Source organism: Stegodyphus dumicola, chromosome X2 (genome assembly GCF_044657685.1).
Source record: "Stegodyphus dumicola isolate Sdum_Otavi_A_Nest chromosome X2, ASM4465768v1".
NCBI classification, from domain to species: domain Eukaryota; kingdom Metazoa; phylum Arthropoda; class Arachnida; order Araneae; family Eresidae; genus Stegodyphus; species Stegodyphus dumicola.
Genome location: NC_140781.1, coordinates 16,928,947 through 16,947,226, shown reverse-complemented (window position 1 = coordinate 16,947,226; position 18,280 = coordinate 16,928,947). Strand labels below are relative to the sequence as shown.

Genomic DNA, 18,280 nt, shown 5'->3' with positions numbered 1-18,280 from the left:
TAAAAGAAGGCGTTATCTTTGTTGTTGCGAAGCTTAGTCTTTCTACATTGGCAACAAATCTATTCTACTGTTTCAAATGTAAACAAATATGTCCGCCATGTTATTTAAAAATTAGGCTTAACTGCACTTAAACAGCTTTTAAATTGTTGATAGTTGTACAAATATTGCTTGCAGATTTACTAAAGCCACAAAACCTTAACCGGAAGAGAAGAACAACATAATTCAATCATTTTTAAAGCACAATTTACAAACATATAGGAGTAAAGAAACTGAGATCACCGAGCTGGGTAACGGAGTGTATATATATATAAATATATTTATATACGTTTGGTGAGGCCGATTGCAAATCAAATACGAGGTGCAACATCTACATGTTATAGCAGTCCTATATACAAAATTTTAACGTTCTGAGGCTACTCGTTTTTAGTACAGACGCCAAGAAAAATTCTCTTCAGAATTCATTTTAAAGCAGTGTTATAATTTTTTGGAGGTTTGTTTTGCTGCCTGAAACTTTTCGCGATTTCATTACTTCCTTTTTACTTCGTACAAGTAAAAATAGCCTAATTACGAGTATTCTACAATATATGTTAATCATTCTTCTTAATCTGAAGACCATTCTTTAAATACTTTCAGAAATGTTCAATATCAGATGTGCCGATTATCTGAATGATAATTTACTCATTATTAAATTACTGCACTTGTAACTGATTAATGAATTAAATTCAGGTTATCTGTCGTAAGATTATATCTAATCATCTTTTAATTATTCCTAAATTAATCTTCTTCAGTCATGGGTTCTGGTGTTATGTAGAAATTTGTGTCAGTGTCCTGCAGACCCTACTAAACTGGAAGTTATCGCTTTAGTTGGGAAAAAAATAACCAAATCTTAAGAAGGTTAAAAACGACTTTTTTTTAAACTTAATTCTTAAATTAATAAAAAAGCACTGCTTCCGCGTCTGACCAGCCTCTACTACTTGCTAGTATTTAAATTGAACATAAAATTAATTTCAAAATTTAGTTAACGTAATACGAGACTACACACAACATAGACTATTTAAGCTAGCCCAAGATAAATAGCGGCGCGTATTTTATATATCGGCTAGCAAGATGCGGAAGGCGGAAACAAATTTAGACAGAGCCTAGCGATAGTAACAGCAAGACGAGGCTGCCAGAAGCTCTATATATTGAAAGCCTCAACTTAAACTCACAATAACTAATTTGTATTCTGGACTACAGAAAGAAGAATTTCTCGTAAAGATCAAATGATAAGCTACTTAATTAACATAAAAACTTACAAGGGTAAAACTAAAAGTTAATTAATACTGTGACTTCTAAGTACAAATACTATTAACAAAACTTACTCATTGCTCCTTGTATGCAAGCATGCAAGTATGTATCTTTGCATACATGTATGCACATATACAACACAATGCGTTACATACGTGCAACATAATGCAATCCCTAGTTATCCAGCTAGACACCATATTATTTGCTACATCTTAGCACAAACAGTAGAAAATGACAGAAAGCATTCACCGAAACTAATTTGGACTATAAGATGTGCAGTTCACTATGGAAGAAACTTTTCTGAGGCGCTGACAAACTCTGGCTAAATTAAGACCTTCTATCTATTCTTATTTAAATTCTATCTAGTCATAGAGTCATTAGATTATATCGATGCAGACATGCAAATTGTGCAATGAGTTCGCAATAACTCGAATACCGGATATCCCGATTGTCAGCCGGATGTGCTATCCATTAACACTACGTAGGCAAGCTGAAAGGAGGGTGAAAATATCTTATGCGGTTTATGTTATGAGGTTGATAGAAGTAGCAGGAATTAACATAAAAGTAACTTCTTTTTTAAAATACATTTTACACTATTGTTCATTTTTTAAAATCTTTTGCTTAACATATTTTAAATCTGAGCATTGATCTTATATTTAATTTTAAAGGATTGAATGACTACCATTCGAATAAACCGCCGCGTTATACTTGAATACATAAACAGGTACGTTAAAACGTTTCACTATTATTTTCCACAAACGTAGTTCCGTACAATCATTAATAAGTAATTAAGTTTAGTTCGTACTAAATAGCTATTTTTTTTTCATCGGTAAGCCGGTAGAATTCTTATTCTTAGCACCCAACTATTTCTCCTTTTTTTTTTTTTTTTTTTTTTTTTTTTTTTTTGCATCTTCCCTTTTAGTCATCATGTCTGGCAGCAAAGTCTGATCAAATAATTGCCTAATCAACGTGACATACTGAATACATTTCAGCAGCGCCCATGTTCTGTAGCCATGTAGTCAAAGTGCCAACAAGGAAATCAGCCGTGCACAGAATTAAAAGGAACTAAACAAAAGGTGCCTACATCCATATTCATCATCATCGATTTTATTAAAACAGTAGAAGATGCAGGAAGTATAAAGAAAATTCCTATTTTACGCGAAAGCGTTCGCATAAAGTTCGTCAAAGTTCGAGAATAGGAAGGATTAGGAAAAAATGCTCATCTCAAAAATTATTCTGCACTTTGTGGTACACAAAAACGGTTCATTAAAATGAATGACAAACGGAATTATTGTAAAACATATCATACTATGGCACTGGTATGGTATAAAAGTTTTATTTATTTTTTTCAGTTTAATAATTTGCACTTTTGCTTGTTTAGGAATTTTTAATTGTTGCGATGATGGATGTGAAATCAAGATAACATTTCATGTATTTATTTCAGCTAAGAAGACACAACATACGTAACACCAAGAGTCCATGTGCAACAACTTCAGAAGTCTTTGTCTCCTAATAATGATACTAAAGCATCAAATGCACCACTGTATATCTGAGAAAATTCTATCCATTTCCAGTTTGAAAAATATGAACAGATGGCAGCCATGATACTTCTACCCGTATTAGATAGCACATTCTTCTGATCACCCAGTCCTAACATATATCGATTCCTGCAACAGTTTACGAACTTAAAAAAAAAAAAAAAAAAAAAAAAAAAAATTGGATTTTTGCATCACCGTGTATTTATATTTATGTTATGCATGTATAGACATTACGCTAGTATTCATAGTAATATTTTAAAACTTTTAATGACCTCAATATCAAAGTAATGATACTTATATTGGAGCAAAGTTTCGAAATGAATATATAAATGGAAGTAAAAATATTAAAAATTATCAAAAATGTAAAAAAACATCAAATAATGAAAAATTATATACCTAACATATAATCTAGATATTGTTAATTCGAAACACACTTGAGCTAATAGTTTGGACAAAAATATGTTAATCCATACACTAATAAACGTGGAAAGCAACGGTTCAGTTTTTTTCTTCAGATAAATTACTACGTTTTGCTGTTGTCATCTAAACATGTTTACTTAGCATAATTTATAATTAATTGTCAAGATGATCCAAATAAAGCTATACAGTGCGAAAATGACTAAATTTTGAATGTCATATGAAAATTAGTTGACTTGAATGAAATATGAAATCTAATTGAGTTTGGAAGCGAGTGAAAAGCTTTTAGACTTCAACTTAAACTGAAAAACCAACAAAAAAGCAAACGTTTGAATTCACTGTTAAATTCAAGGAACAGGAAAAAAAAGAAAGCATATAGCTTCCACCATAAAAAGCAAATGCTCTTTTTTGAAAAAAAAATATTTAATTTCTCACGCGGTTGGTTCTTTCCTGCACCAATTTCATTTTCCTTCTCAAAAGCATTTACTTTGTATTTTGGATTATTTTGCAACTTATTTTTACTGTAAAAGAGTGCTTCAGCTTTATAATATCAGTTTAAATAGTATATTTTATTTAACAACTTAAATAAAAATGTAAAATTGTTTTAAAATAAATTTAAACTTTTTAAATGAAATCTTCGAAATACATAAATTTTTAAAATTTTTGGTACTTTTCCGTTTCGCCGGGGCAAATCTCGCCAAGCAGACTTTATTGGCGACAACATACAGTATACACGTAAAAAATATTAAAAAAATGTTAGTTCTAAGAATTCTTTTTAAAAAAGAAGGCATAAACATTTTATTGTCGCTTAAAATTTTATAAAAAGCCAATAAATAAAGACAACAAATTTGTAAAAAGACATTAAGAATTTACTATGCTTTCATGGTTCAACATCCTGATTCGCCGGTTCATATCACGTGACCCCAAGCGATCTCATCTCACGTAAACTACTCTACAAAAATCTAATGCTCTTAGTAATTATCCACATTAATTTCAAGTTAAATCTTAATTTGGAACACAAGTTTAAATGCAAGAAATATTTCAATTCGTACGAATAGCTTACTCAGAAATTATGTAAAACTGCAGTGCTTTACTTCGCTAATGCATTCTCATTAGAATTGATGAATTTAACCCTTGACTTTACCTTTTCTATATTTTTCGGCTTCGGGTAAGTGCTGTGATTGCATCCTTATTAACTTAATTACCGAAAATTGCCTTAAACATAAAACTGAATTATCTGATAAAAATTATATGTAATGATATGCCAGTATTGAAAGAAACAATCAATCTGATAAGAAAAAGCTGCGACTTGTTTTGAAAATGAGGGGTAAAAGGTTACCAGCGAGAATATTTCGTTTGGCATGGGTTGTACCATTATTGGCGACTTTATCGCTTGCGCCGGCAAAACGGAAAAGTACCGAATTTTTTTATTGACTGTTTTCCTCTTTTACTGATTACAAAACTTTCAACTCTAAACCAGTAGTCTCAAACTGACGGTCCCTGAAGCAATTTTATGTGGCCCGCGGGAACACATTTCAATTACACATTTGTTGCAAATACGGTGTTGCAAGATTCGAAAATTTTAGTTAGTCTGCGTTTACATAATTTTCATTACCCTTAAAAACAAACATGAATAAATCTAAAAATGGAATCAATCTATAAATGGAAATCATAAAATCTAATTATATTTTCTATAATCAGAAAATGAAAATATAATGTAATACATAATATCTGAAATAGAATGGAAATCAGAAAATCTATAGATATTTTTTATAATCAGAAAATCTATAAATGGACGAAATCTTATTCAAAATTTGAAGAGACAGATTTTATATACTTTTATTCATACTTGTCAAATAAATAAGCTCAGTTACGAATTTTTACCTTAAGAATAATCGCTTTGTTTGGGAATATATTTTTATGTGAACAGATTTATTTTCGAAGTTGAAAATTAATAAGAATAGAATCCGATTGATTGATGAGCGTCTACAATCCGTAATGAAGATACTTTACAGTAATTTTTCTCCAAGACTTTATCAGAATCCAAACGCCATCAAGCACCAAGATATAGTAAGAAATAAAAGAAGCTTAAAATTATTTACATACAAACATGTACATTTTATTTATGCGTCGAAGAAAAATTCATAAACTAAGAGAAAGAGCGTAAGTTGTTATTACTTAGTCTGAAATTTAATTCAATTTGGGAAATTTTCTCTGAAAACTGAGAAAATTCTCATAATTTGCTTATTTTTAGTTTAAACTACGTTATTTCATGATTAATTAAATACGTTGGAATTATTTGAAATAATTGTCAGTGTGAAAATTTAATATTTATTTGACACAGTATATTGTGTAATCAACAAAAGTATCTTGCAGCTGTCAAACTTTAGATTTCAGATAGAGAATGAACATACATTTGAATTACTTTCTTAACTATGTTGTTGTTATTATTTTTATGCATGCCTTAATTAAATTTAGGAAGCGAAATTGAAATTTTATTTAAGATTTTTTTTAAATTTTGTTAACAAATTATCGTTTTATAAAATAATAATAATTGTAATGTCCGTCAGCAGTTTTTAGATCGTGCATGCAAATTGAGTTTGAGACCACTGCTCTAAGCCACAACTTGAAAAAACTACGACAGCCGTATTCTCTTTCCTTGAAGCACTAAGTACACAAATACGGTATGAAATAAGAAAGGAACACAAATTAGGTTGAGTTTTTAATTTACACATATTGCATATAAAGCATCGCATCAAATGCGTAAAACTCAAAACTATTTAATCAAGTTCAAATAGTCATACATTTCGTTTGATTTATTAATACTAATATTTTTCTTTCATTGTTCCGAGCAGTAACCATATCGGAAACGCTATGTAAGGCTATGAAGAACAGATACAATATGAGGCTATTGGTTCCTTCCGATAGCGCTTCCCCTTCGATGGTGCTACTGTTCCTCATTTCTCTTTTCGAGCCCGAGGCACCGCAGAGATTGGGTTTCAAAAAGGTTCGGTTAATCGAGCAGTGCCACGTGACATGGGTCAACAAGCCGGAGGAAATGAAATTATTAGGACCCGGATGACACACCGACTTAGTATACAATGACACAACTGTCTCGACTAGCCTCCGGGAACATGGGCTGCGAAATGCAGCGATATTGGAAAGGCGATGAGAAAAATATCTCTATATCAAGTAATGGGACCCTTGGTGATGAAGCCTTTGTGTTGACAGTCCTGGGACAGTGTTCTGCCAGTGACACTAATTTTAGCTGACCTAGAAAACCCAACAACCAACACTTAAGGTCTGACGCTGATAGATCTGGTTCAGTTAAAATTAGCAAACCTGGAATTAAGCAAATAAAGTGCTTCAATTTAACTTGTCAAAGTTCACCCATATTAATAGATTTCAGCTTGACGATATTATTAAAATCCAGAGTTTTTCATTAATTCGTTCCGTACATCTAGAAACACACCTCGAATGCTAATTCTGGAACTTATTTGAAGTAAAGGGTTTTATATTTTGCTTCCTTCCTAAAACAATTAATTAAACTAAGTCTTCTCAAATTCTGTTCTGTCTACAGCTGCAAAACAAAATTACGGTGCTATTTTGGTAGACGGTTGCACGGATTTTTGGCGATTTACGTTGGCGCAATTGTTGGCGCGATTTTTACAATCGTCAGCCATCTTGAAAAACGCTATTTTTACGCATAGTAAAGTATTCGAAACTTAAAATAAATAAATAAATAAATATGGTTAAAAGTAATGGTTTAGTTTTTTTTGAAAATGTCGTTTTTTTAAGATGGCAGGCAAGTGTAAATAAATACATTTACTATGAGTATAAAATACTAAAATAAGGTTATTATTACTTTCATATAGCAAAGAAGAAAATAAAAGCACCGGTATAAAAACATTGTGCCAACGTTTAATTAGATTAAAATACTACTTAAATTGAATATCGAATTAAAAACATTATACCAACATTTAAAAGAATTAGAATATTACTAAATTCAAATACTTTAAAATACGTTATATAGTAACGTATTTTAAAGTAATATAATTAACATTAAAACATATGTGACAATAATTATCTCATTATCTCAGCAATTTTTGAAAATAGTGTATTAATTTTTTAACAAAAATTGAAGTATACAATTATAATATAAAAGAAAAATATGTACTGCCATTTAACCTGTCGTTTATTGATAAGTACCACAAAGAAATTGGAAACATAATTTAGATATCAATGAAGAAAATTTGAAAGTGTAATATCAAGGGCAAGAACAAAAAAATTTTAAAAAACAAAAACAAAAATTATAAATAGATAAAGCAATTTAGAGCTAAATTAATGGATCGTGAAGATTAAAAATAACAAAAAAATTTGAAAAAAAATCCAATAATATGTATTGTTTTTAAGATTTCGAAGATCCTTTAACCGCCCCTCCCTGAAGTACATGCCAATCATCCCAGTTTATGTCTCGAATAATTTCAAGAAATTTAACATATGGATGCTCATTCAATGCAGAGCAAATTTTCCTAAACAAATACCAGGCTATGTATCCTTCAAAATCTCCTCGACGATTGTAAACCGGCAAAGAATTTTTGAAGTCACGCCATTGTCTTTCAACTGTGTTAGTATGAGCTCCGGTTTCAGGATCTACGAAATGGAGCGAATGGTTAACTCGCAAGTGATTAAAACTTTCTTCGCTCAAACGGTCATAAGCTTACCAGCAGTTCGAAATAATCTGGGTTCCCGGTTCCATCCAATCCTTAATTAAAGTGAGAAGAGTATCCGCTGTTCTGTCTGGCACAGCAACTAAAAAACAACTACTTGAATCGCGCTCTATTTCCCCCCAAACCCACTGCCCTTCAACGAATCGACCTTTGTTAAACTTTCTTTTCCCGATTTTGGACTCATCAATCTCCACAATTTTCCCTGGCCCTCCGATCTTCTCCGTTTTAGTTTCTACAAAATTAATTAAAACATCGGTTACATAACTGCGGCAGTTGGCTACAGCTTCTGAAAAAATACCGAGCTCACATTGAATTCTATCGTACGAAGAACCCATGAATATTTCGTACACTAGAGCTAAAATCACAGCAATTGGAAGTTTATTGCCGGTAAAAAAGGAGGAATGTCTAATACTTTTTTTACCGTTACAGCGATTATTTCTTCCACCGTGACCACAATATCATATACGGCCGTTCTCATAATCGGCTCTTTTAACAATCTTCATCTGTGATCTACATTTCTCGCACTTGATTGAAGAAGCAATTAGCGAGGTTTCCTCCAAAAATTTAAAATAAATTTCCTCCGACCCTTGTAACAATTTGTATACAAATCTTGATTAGGAAAGCCAGGCTGGCCAAAATAAGGTATCGAAGGACAATTTTTTTGATTCCGATACCAATAATTTTTGGTACTTACCAATAACAACATTCATCTTTGAAGGAGTTCGAAGATATGAATTAATTTTTAAAATGGCGCGGTAATGCACAAATTTTCAGTAACCAATCAGGGAGCTGATTATAGCTCGTTAATGCAAAAATATTCTATAACCAATCAGAGAGCTGGTTACATCACGCCTAGAATTAAAATTATTTAAATAATCATACATAATAAAATCATTTAAAAAATTCAAAATTAATTTGTATTTTAATATTTAACAGCCATAAACAATGTTTTAAACATTAAATTAAATTTATAGATATTAAAACTAATTGCTTTTAAAGTAAGGTGACGTCATTGATTACATCATCCACAACATAAAATATCATAAACAATAAAATTTTTATTTCAAATAAAAATGAAAAATTAAATTGATTTTTAATATTTAGAAGCCATAAATAATATTTCAAACACGGAATTTATGCACAATAAAACGCATTATTTTTTAAATAAAATGACAACAAAGTATCGGTTACCATAAATAACTTATCCAGCAATGGGTTTACGGTAAGTCGTATTACTCCCAAAAGAAAAATCGCTAAAATCCGTGCAAACGTCTACCAAAGTAGCACCTAAATTACTACTGACTTCTGATTATCCGATTTTCATTTGCCCCACATGCCATAAATATCTCACCCTTGTCAGAAATTATCATTACTATTTCGTGGGCTTCATTCACACTACGTTGATTATATGTCGTCTTTGTAAAATGATTATTACCTTTCATAACCTTTAACAGCACTTCTTGAAAATGAATTTGAATTTTACAAAGCACATAACTATCATTTTCACATTCGTGTCCATCACAATTTTCTGTTGAATAACTTTTACATACACAGTATATAGCTTATTATATAACGAGCTTATCTCTCTCTCTCTCTCCCTTTTTTTAAAAATCTTTTTTCTCTCTCTTTTATTTATTTATTTTTTTATAATGAGATATATTTTTCTTAACTAAATTTTATCTAACTAAATCTTTGGTTAATAGACATTCTCCATTACATTACCATCATTCAACCACTAAAATGCTCCTGCATTTGTAAAATCTACTTTATTTTAAAACTTCCGATATCTGATTCCAGGAAGGAAATCGTAGAATCTTGCGCTAGAGCACTCCTAGAATTTTTTTTTTTTTTTTTTTTTTTTTTTTTTTTAAGGAGGAAAAAAAAATTTATTTATGAAATGCACATGGGGTTCCATTAGTTTAGTAACTGTTAGAAAATACTACATAATTAAATTGTAGAGACATTAGGTATGTTTTCGGAAGCAGGAAAGATGAAAAATAGCAACCTCCTTCGCCGGGAATCAAACCACGGACCTCTAGAATACCGGCCCGGCGCGCAGAACCATTACACTACGAAGGCACGCTAGGAAAGCGGGAGAAATACTTTATATGTTCCCCTTTTTAAAGGGCGACTGGAGTTTTTAGAGGACCCAATCGCCAAATCCTGGGTGTGGAGAATCCTCATCCAACACCCTTTTAGTTCGGGCGCCACTGTAGAGACATTAAGTTTTTTTTTTTTTTTTTTTTTTTTTTGAGCAAGATAAATGAAAAATAGCAACCGCCTTCACCGGGAATCGAACCACGGACCTCTGGAATACCGGCCCAGCGGGCAGAACCACTACACCACGAAGGCACACTAGGAAAGTGAGAGAAATACCTCATAAAATTAAACAGAAAAACGGCGCGATCGTCACCAAATTTAGTCATGTAAAGGAATATCAGATTCGCATATAGTATAAATTAGCTTAGTTAAATGTTTCTCAGAGGGCAGCTTAGTATCAGCTGCTGACATGAATTACACAGGACCAGGAAACGCTGTCCTGAAATTTTTAATTTAAGTAAGCACCTTTCATCGATATATATATATATTAATAGTAAAAATATTCTGAAGGGAACAATACTCATGAGTTTGTCTCACGACTGCATGAATATACAAATATTCGGAGCTACATTTAAATGTATGGTAGATTGACCGTGGTGAAAGGGACCGTGGTTTAAGACGTTTTAATTATTTCTTAATTAAATATACTCATTATTAGTCATGAAAAGTATAAAGATTTAAATGGTTTTATTGAAGAAAGAGAAAGACAGATTTCAGAAGGGTAAAACTGCATTGGAGGTATTGATAACACTGCTGTTTTAAGGTTGAACTTCACGTTTATTCACTAAAATTAAGGACTTGGGAAGCAATTACATATGGTCATGCATTGCTACATTAATAAGGAAAACCTCTTTTTAGCACCTGAGCTTAAGGGAGTGCTATCTCATCTGTTGAAATAATTAATTTTATATCTATATATAATATTTTCAGTAGATCGGCATTTCAGAGGCCGGGTATGGTCGTTGCGAAGCGGGAAGGCATCCGAATTGAAGACACGGAAGAATGTAACTTTTTAAAACTCCATGTTTTTTTTTTTCCAATGTCAGATTGTGAACAGTTACAATTTTGTAACAGAATCCACTAATCTATACTAAGGCCAGATGTGGTGGTCTCTTTATTATGGAGGCATCTAATAGGTGAGCCACCATTGCCTCCTATAAAGGGGACGGACAGTTACAACCATGCCTTCTTTCAGTATCGCAGTCAGGCTTCCCTAACCACTATACCGTCTGGGCTGCCAAACTCCATATCTTTATTCACTTAAAATGGCAGATTATTATTCTTCTAGATTTTTCAAGCTTGCATATGCGATAATAATTTAGACTAAATGCGATTAACTTTAAATTTACTGCGTCATACTATTCAAACAAAGAAGACAGCAGCTACAAAGAAGAGCGGCAGCTACAAAGAAGAGCGGCAGCTTAAGAGTTTTACAGCGGCAGGCGGAGGAAGGCAATCTGACGAAAAATGGTGCGATCTCTTCATTTATAGCAGCGATTACGTATTACCAGAATGTTCTCGAAAGTATTGTTCTAGGGGGGAAGATTCTGAAATTGCGGAAGGGATCTTCAAGAATTGTCCGTAAAGCTTCTTCATTTAATCAACTTTCACATCATTAATAATTTTTCTTGTTTACTTAATGGTATTAATTTTCCAATCTCGCTCTTCCAAATGCTTTTAAATTTCTAATATATTTACGTTTCATTACTATTTTGCTCATCACATCCTGTTACATTCCTTCCCTTAAAAAATCGTTTGGCTCCTCCCACTAATGAAATTTCCTTTCCCTCTCGTGAAAAATCTGAATAATTAAATAAAAATATTGTTATTCTTGAATTATACTTTTTCATAGAAACATATGGCGGTGAGGGTTAGTTTATCAAGCAAAGCCATCGAATTTCGGACACACAACCCTTCTGAGTAAGACACCGAAGAAAACACTTCGCCCACATCCCACTAAAAAGAACGTAAGTTAATTAATGCTTTTTCTGGCCTTTTATATCTTCATGTACATTAACCTTTTTTCTTATTATATATATTAATTTTTCAATTTTTATTATTTGATTTGTTTTTGCAAAGATAGCATTATGTTTCTTAATTTTCTAATGTTTATTTCAATTACTTTGAGTTCTATTTCATAATTCCAATTAAGATTACCAATGTTTAATTTCTATACTAATAGTTTTGAATTTACATGCATAAAAGCGAGGGTGTCGGGGTACAATTACTCAAGTATTTTATCAATTTTACTACATAAATTGCTTTTCACTCAAAATTTGTATTAGCGAAAATGCTTAATTCAGAATGAGTTCTTTAGTACTGTACTTTGGTTCTAAATACCTTCACACGGAAATATGTGGCCTAACTTAAATTGCCAGTTTGCCATCACCATTATTGCTTAAGTAAAAGACGAAACACCTTCGTATTTATTTATTAATTATCGTTCATTGAACGGGATTTGGTTTGTTCCCCTTGAAAAGTCAACTAATTTCCGATCAATAGCAATAATTACTTGCTTTTAATTTAATTTCGTTTACAAAGTTTGAAATTTTGTTATTCATGATTTACTTCAAGTCCCCGTAAAACATTTTTAACAATTTACATTCAAGTTACTTTAAAACAATTTTCGGAATTAAACTTCCTACCTACGGGTTCACTCTTTTTAGATACTTCTACTAAAATTAATATTAGGAGATAATATAATCAATATTTCTTTAGTAAATGAATTATTATTATCTTAATATACAGCTATTGCGCAAGTATTAGAATAACTTGTTTTCGAACTAAGTGAATTTAAGCTTATACATATATATATTATATATATATATATATATATACAGTGGTGGCCAAAATTGTGGACACTTTTGTAAATTTTTATGTTTTTGAACTTTGTATGCTTATAGAAAACGTTACGTTTCACAAAATGCAAACTTGTATATATCATTTTAAAGAGAATTTATTACTGAATTCAATACAAAACATAAAATTCAATTATTTGCAATTCAAAAAAGTTAAACGATAATAGTTATCGATATACATTGCATAGTGATGATTGCAGTGAGTTATCAGTACTTAATAGGGTACCCTTTATTTTTGATTACAGCTTCCCATCGACGTTTCCAGGAAACAATTATAGCCTCAATTAGTTCCCTTTTATTTGATGAGCGCCTCATTCGGACAAGAGTTTTCAAACGGTGCCACAAATTTTCGATAGGATTGAGGTCAGGATCATTTCCTGGCCATGACAAAAATTTAATGCTCTTTGTACGAAACCACTCTTTCGATATTTTGGCCGTGTGGCAAGGAGCAGAATCCTGTTGAAAAATAAACGAAGCATTGTTGGGAAAGAGATCTCTGATGGAAGGTAGAAGTTTTGGTTCTAGAATAGTGTCAATGTATTTTCTGGCATTCAGTGTCCCATCGATGACATGAAGGCGACCAGTACCATCTGCTGACATGCATGACCAAATCATAACACTAACTGGGTTCTTCACAGTTGTTTGAATGCAGTCAGGATGTAGCTCTTTTCCTATTCTACGTCTTACATATTTTCACCCATCACTACCGAATAACGGTATCTTAGTTTCATCACTCCATATAACTTGTGACCACTGATCATCTGTCCAATTAATGTGTTCCTTTGCCCACTGTAGTCTTTTTTTTTTTTTTTTTTTTTCGTTGCTGAAAATTAAGATAAGGCTTTTTTCGTGGAATTCTACCTCTCAGGCCAACATCCGTTAATCTTCTCCTGATTGTTCTTGAACTGACAGAAACACCAGCATCATTCAGATCACTTCCGATGGCCGCTGATGACATTTTTCTATCTTGGAGACAGTCTTTTTATTCTTCTGTCATCAATAGATGTGGTGCACCTTTTTCGGCCTTTTCCTTCTTTGTTTTTTATTGAATTTGTCTCCTGATATCATAAACAAAACTTTCGGACTCCAGATGTAGGCACTGAACTACCCACCTGTCTTGCAATTTCAGCATAGGAAAGACCACTTTCTCGTAACACAATGATATTACATCTCTTTCTAGGTGTCCAATCTACTCTTTTATTTGATGTCATTGCTTTTTGACTAAATACTAAAAATTTTTACAAAAATTCCTACTTGTAATTGCAGTGTATAAGAAACAGGTTCTCCTTCTACAGAACAAAGCAAAATAATGAATTGTTTCATGTGTAAAAATGATGTCAGCTTCTACTGGCAGTTACTAACATTTGATTGGTTCTCAGAACAAGAACAGTGATTGGCCAGGAAAGCTAGACATTACAAACCACTTCATAACTGTGTTTTTTATTTATATTAAAGTACATAACTTTTTTTGTATTGCAAATAATTGAATTTAGAGTTTTGTATTGAATTCTCTTTAAAATGATATATACAAGTTTGCATTTTGCGAAACGTAACGTTTTCTATAAGCATACAAAGTTCAGAAACATAAAAATTTCCAAAAGTGTCCACAATTTTGGCCACCACTGTATATATATATATATATATATATATATATATATATATATAACACAGTATACCAGTCTTAAATGCGGTGGGCGATGGAATATTTTCTGATCAACGAAATTTCTTTCGCATTTGAAATTTTATTGTCTGTGACACTCTTAAGAGGTTATGTGAATTCGAACAGAAGTTGAATCAATAAGTCATTAAATTAATTTTTCTACTGACGTAATACTTCTTAACAGGTTTCATTATCCAAGGCGGCTAGTAAATTACGAACCTTATTTCACGAGAGAAAGAAGTCGACATGAGAATACAAACTTTTGGAAGGAGCTGAAGAATAATGAAGATTTGTATCCTTTCGGACATGAGTTCAATTAGTAGTAGAAGAGCATTATAAAGGATCATTCAATACGGAAATAATCATCCACCTTTCTGTCAACTTAGTAACATATATTAAAACAGATTTTTATGATGGAAGTTATATGTTTATTTTGTTTGGCATACATTCAGATCTCCGCACATGACTCTTTGAGCAGACATTTTGAAATTTTAACAATGGAACGTACATATATGTAAGATTACCCTCAATAAGAATAAATAGAGCACGACTTAAACATAAGTAACTACTTTATCTTACTAATATAAAATAAAATGAAAGAAAAGATGAATTAAGGTGAAAGTGAATAGTACAGCTGGTAACCTCACAAACAGGATTCATGTAATGATGAACATTTCTCACGCATTATCAGTCTCTAACAGTTCTATAGGCATGTAGGCTCATGCCTTAAGAGAATACGTGTATTCTAGTAACATCCACGGCTAACTATATCCAATATTGATTAGTTTGGCTACAAGGAATTTGAGCATCGAAGGAAATCGTCTGTTTCCCACCAAGTCTCGGTTAGGTTAGGTTAGGTTATTTAATTACGGCAAAGCTTTGAGGGCTATCTCCCTAAGGGAAGGGATGCTTCGTGGAGGACTTTCTAAGGGAAACTGGCTCGTATACACGTTACACATGGGGAAAACCACGAAATTATCCATACAGCAAGCGCGTTCGCGGGATTCGAACCTCGGACTGAACTACCAGTGTTCAGCGACATTACCGCTCGGCTGCTGGTCCACCAAATCTCGGAGCCCTGCCTTTGCGCGTGGAACACGTCTTGTTTTCAGCACTTCCAGCCGTCGTCTGCTGCTCTGCAAGCTGCGCTATGTTGGCTTCACATGACCTCAGCTCGCTGGGTATTTGCTAATTCAGCGTCGGTCGTCGATGATCTCCAAATATATATGTGTGTATTGAAAACAAATCTAGAGAAGTACTGATATAGCAACACTGACACGTAGGATCTCAGAAAATACTGTTGGCGAAGCACGTTGGCCAGCAAGGTTACCAGACCTTTCACCAATCGAGCATATCTGGGACACAGTAGGCCGCCAAATTCAGGCACTCCAAAATATCGCAGATATGGAGCGACAACTGATGAATGCCTGGCAGAATGTGTCGTAAGATGACATTAAGAACCTCTACCACTCCTTGCCTCGACGAATTCAAGCAAGCATTGCCGCCAGGGGCGGTTCGACCAACTACTAATTTGAAAACTCAGTGGGTGATTGTGAGCCGTGGACAGGTACTATGACCTTGATTTTTTAATCGTTTTATTATCTGTGTAGGAGCTATACACATATTCAGTTTAATCGAAAACCACTTCCTTCGTGGTGCTTCGTTTTATTTTTTTTTTTTTTTATTTTTTTTTTTTTTAAAGTGTATTTTAATTCATTTACGAGAATTGCCCAACTTATGCCAAGGTGAAACTACTGCAGAATGATACTGGTCCCTTTATGAAAGTTTGTTAGAATAAATCAGGGGCAGAAACCTTTATAGCAATGCCTGGCATAAAGGCACCTTAAAGCCGGAGAGTCAATATATGCGTCGAATTGACCGATCTTCTCAAAAGTGTCGAACACCTCTGTGTCAAAGCACCGTTATGGAAGTAACGTTTCAGTTTCTTTTATGTACCTTTCTGAACAACATCCTAGCACCAATGGCATGTATGGCAACGATCCTGGCATGTATGTGATGCTGTTTTACTTTCACAAAAACCATATTAAAATACTTTTCATGTAACGGTGTTCGGACATTGAGGAATCGCCACTCAGCACCGCATCAGAGCTTCAAAGCCAAAAACAGGTACTTATCATGATGCTCATAGCTTTATACCATGCTACATTAACGACGATTTTACGATGGTATTCATTCAGTAGCTTTCGTACAAGAGTATTCAGTAGCTTTCGTACTTTTGCTTATCCTGAAAAATGGCTGACTGCACAGGAAGTTTTGTAGTTACCCTATGCCCTAACTCAAGTTAGACAAGAGGAGGGCTTTGCTTTAGAAGAATCTACCAAAAATCCATCCCTTTTGGCATACAGCCCTCTTGTGATTTGCCTTAATCAATGAAGCAAACAAATTTGAGCAAAGTGCCAGCATGCTTACGCAGGAGTTCTGAAACGAATTTGTCGAATAAATTAACTGGGTTTTGCACTCCGTATCCAAGAAAAAATTTTAAAGCTCCATAATTTACTGAAATTTCTTGAGCGACATTTAAAGTAACGAACATGCGGGACATGGTATGTCCCACCCCCTCTTTTTTTTCTTTAAATTATTTAAACAATATATTTACAATATTACGAATGGCTATTGTATTCTTTTCATATTTAATTCATAGAAAAAGTTAAAAACACACAATTTAATCTTTCTTTTACTTGGAAAAGAAAGAAAAGAAGCACAGCAAGTAACTGGAACTTCACTTAGCTTATATTAAAACTTTAAAGATTTGGCTACAATCAGATTGTTCAACGTCTACAGTTTTACATATATTACATACATGGTATGAAGTCTCATCAAAAATTCTGTAATATGATAATTTTTCCCTCTTATGAATTAATGCGATTCGATAATAGAATGACATATATATATAAAAAATGTTTCACTCATGACAAACATAAGTATTAATTGCAATGGGTAAGATTGTTAATAGAGAAATTTCACTAACATTAGAAACAAATTTAAAAGCTTGTAGTGATAAAAAGCTTTAAAATTGCCAGAATAAAGTAAATTTTTTTAGCGGAAGAAATCATAACGTGATCTATTTGAAAGGACCAAAATAAAAAATGATCAGCTAAATCTTCTCTCGAAGATATTAGCTCTAACTTTTAACCTTAAATGATAAAAATAACCACAGACTTAATGAGGTAAATGAGGCGGAAAAAAAGACTGAGTAAGAAAGAATGCAGAATCCATAAATTCATTTAATTTCAATAATACATATAAAAAATATTACCCTAGGGTGCTTAGAAAGAACTTGAAAAAAATGGAGTTCCACTTTTTATTATTAAAATAATTGGCCCGCTATTTAAATTTAATATCAATAAAAAATAACAAAAAATGGAAATTCGTTGCATAAATGTACCCTAGTATGAGCTTAGCTTGCCCTCGTTAAATGGAAATGAAATGCAACAAGGTTTTTGCTCGTTAGCGCCAGCAAGAAAACCGATATTTATTCAATAACCTAAAGCGCCATCTATCGAGTGTGAAGGTTATTATTTCGACAAACAGCTACCGCACTTTTTATTCGCTTAATTTAAGCAATTAATTTAATTACTAAATGCCTAATGAGCAATTTCCATTTCCAGTGAACAAATTAAGATCAATGTGAATGTATTTTTTAAATCTAAATCCTTTCATTACATATTT

The 18,280-nt window shown here is 32.6% G+C and overlaps 1 long non-coding RNA gene across 1 annotated transcript in view; it reads right to left on the bottom strand.

Moving 5' to 3' along the window:
• LOC146992691 (uncharacterized) overlaps window positions 1-18,012 on the bottom strand; it is a 289,003-nt gene extending 270,991 nt beyond the window's left edge. The window contains exon 1 of the long non-coding RNA XR_015039048.1: window positions 17,868-18,012. This is a non-coding gene — a long non-coding RNA (uncharacterized LOC146992691). The remainder of the gene's footprint in view (window positions 1-17,867) is intronic.
• Window positions 18,013-18,280: the final 268 nt, after the last annotated feature.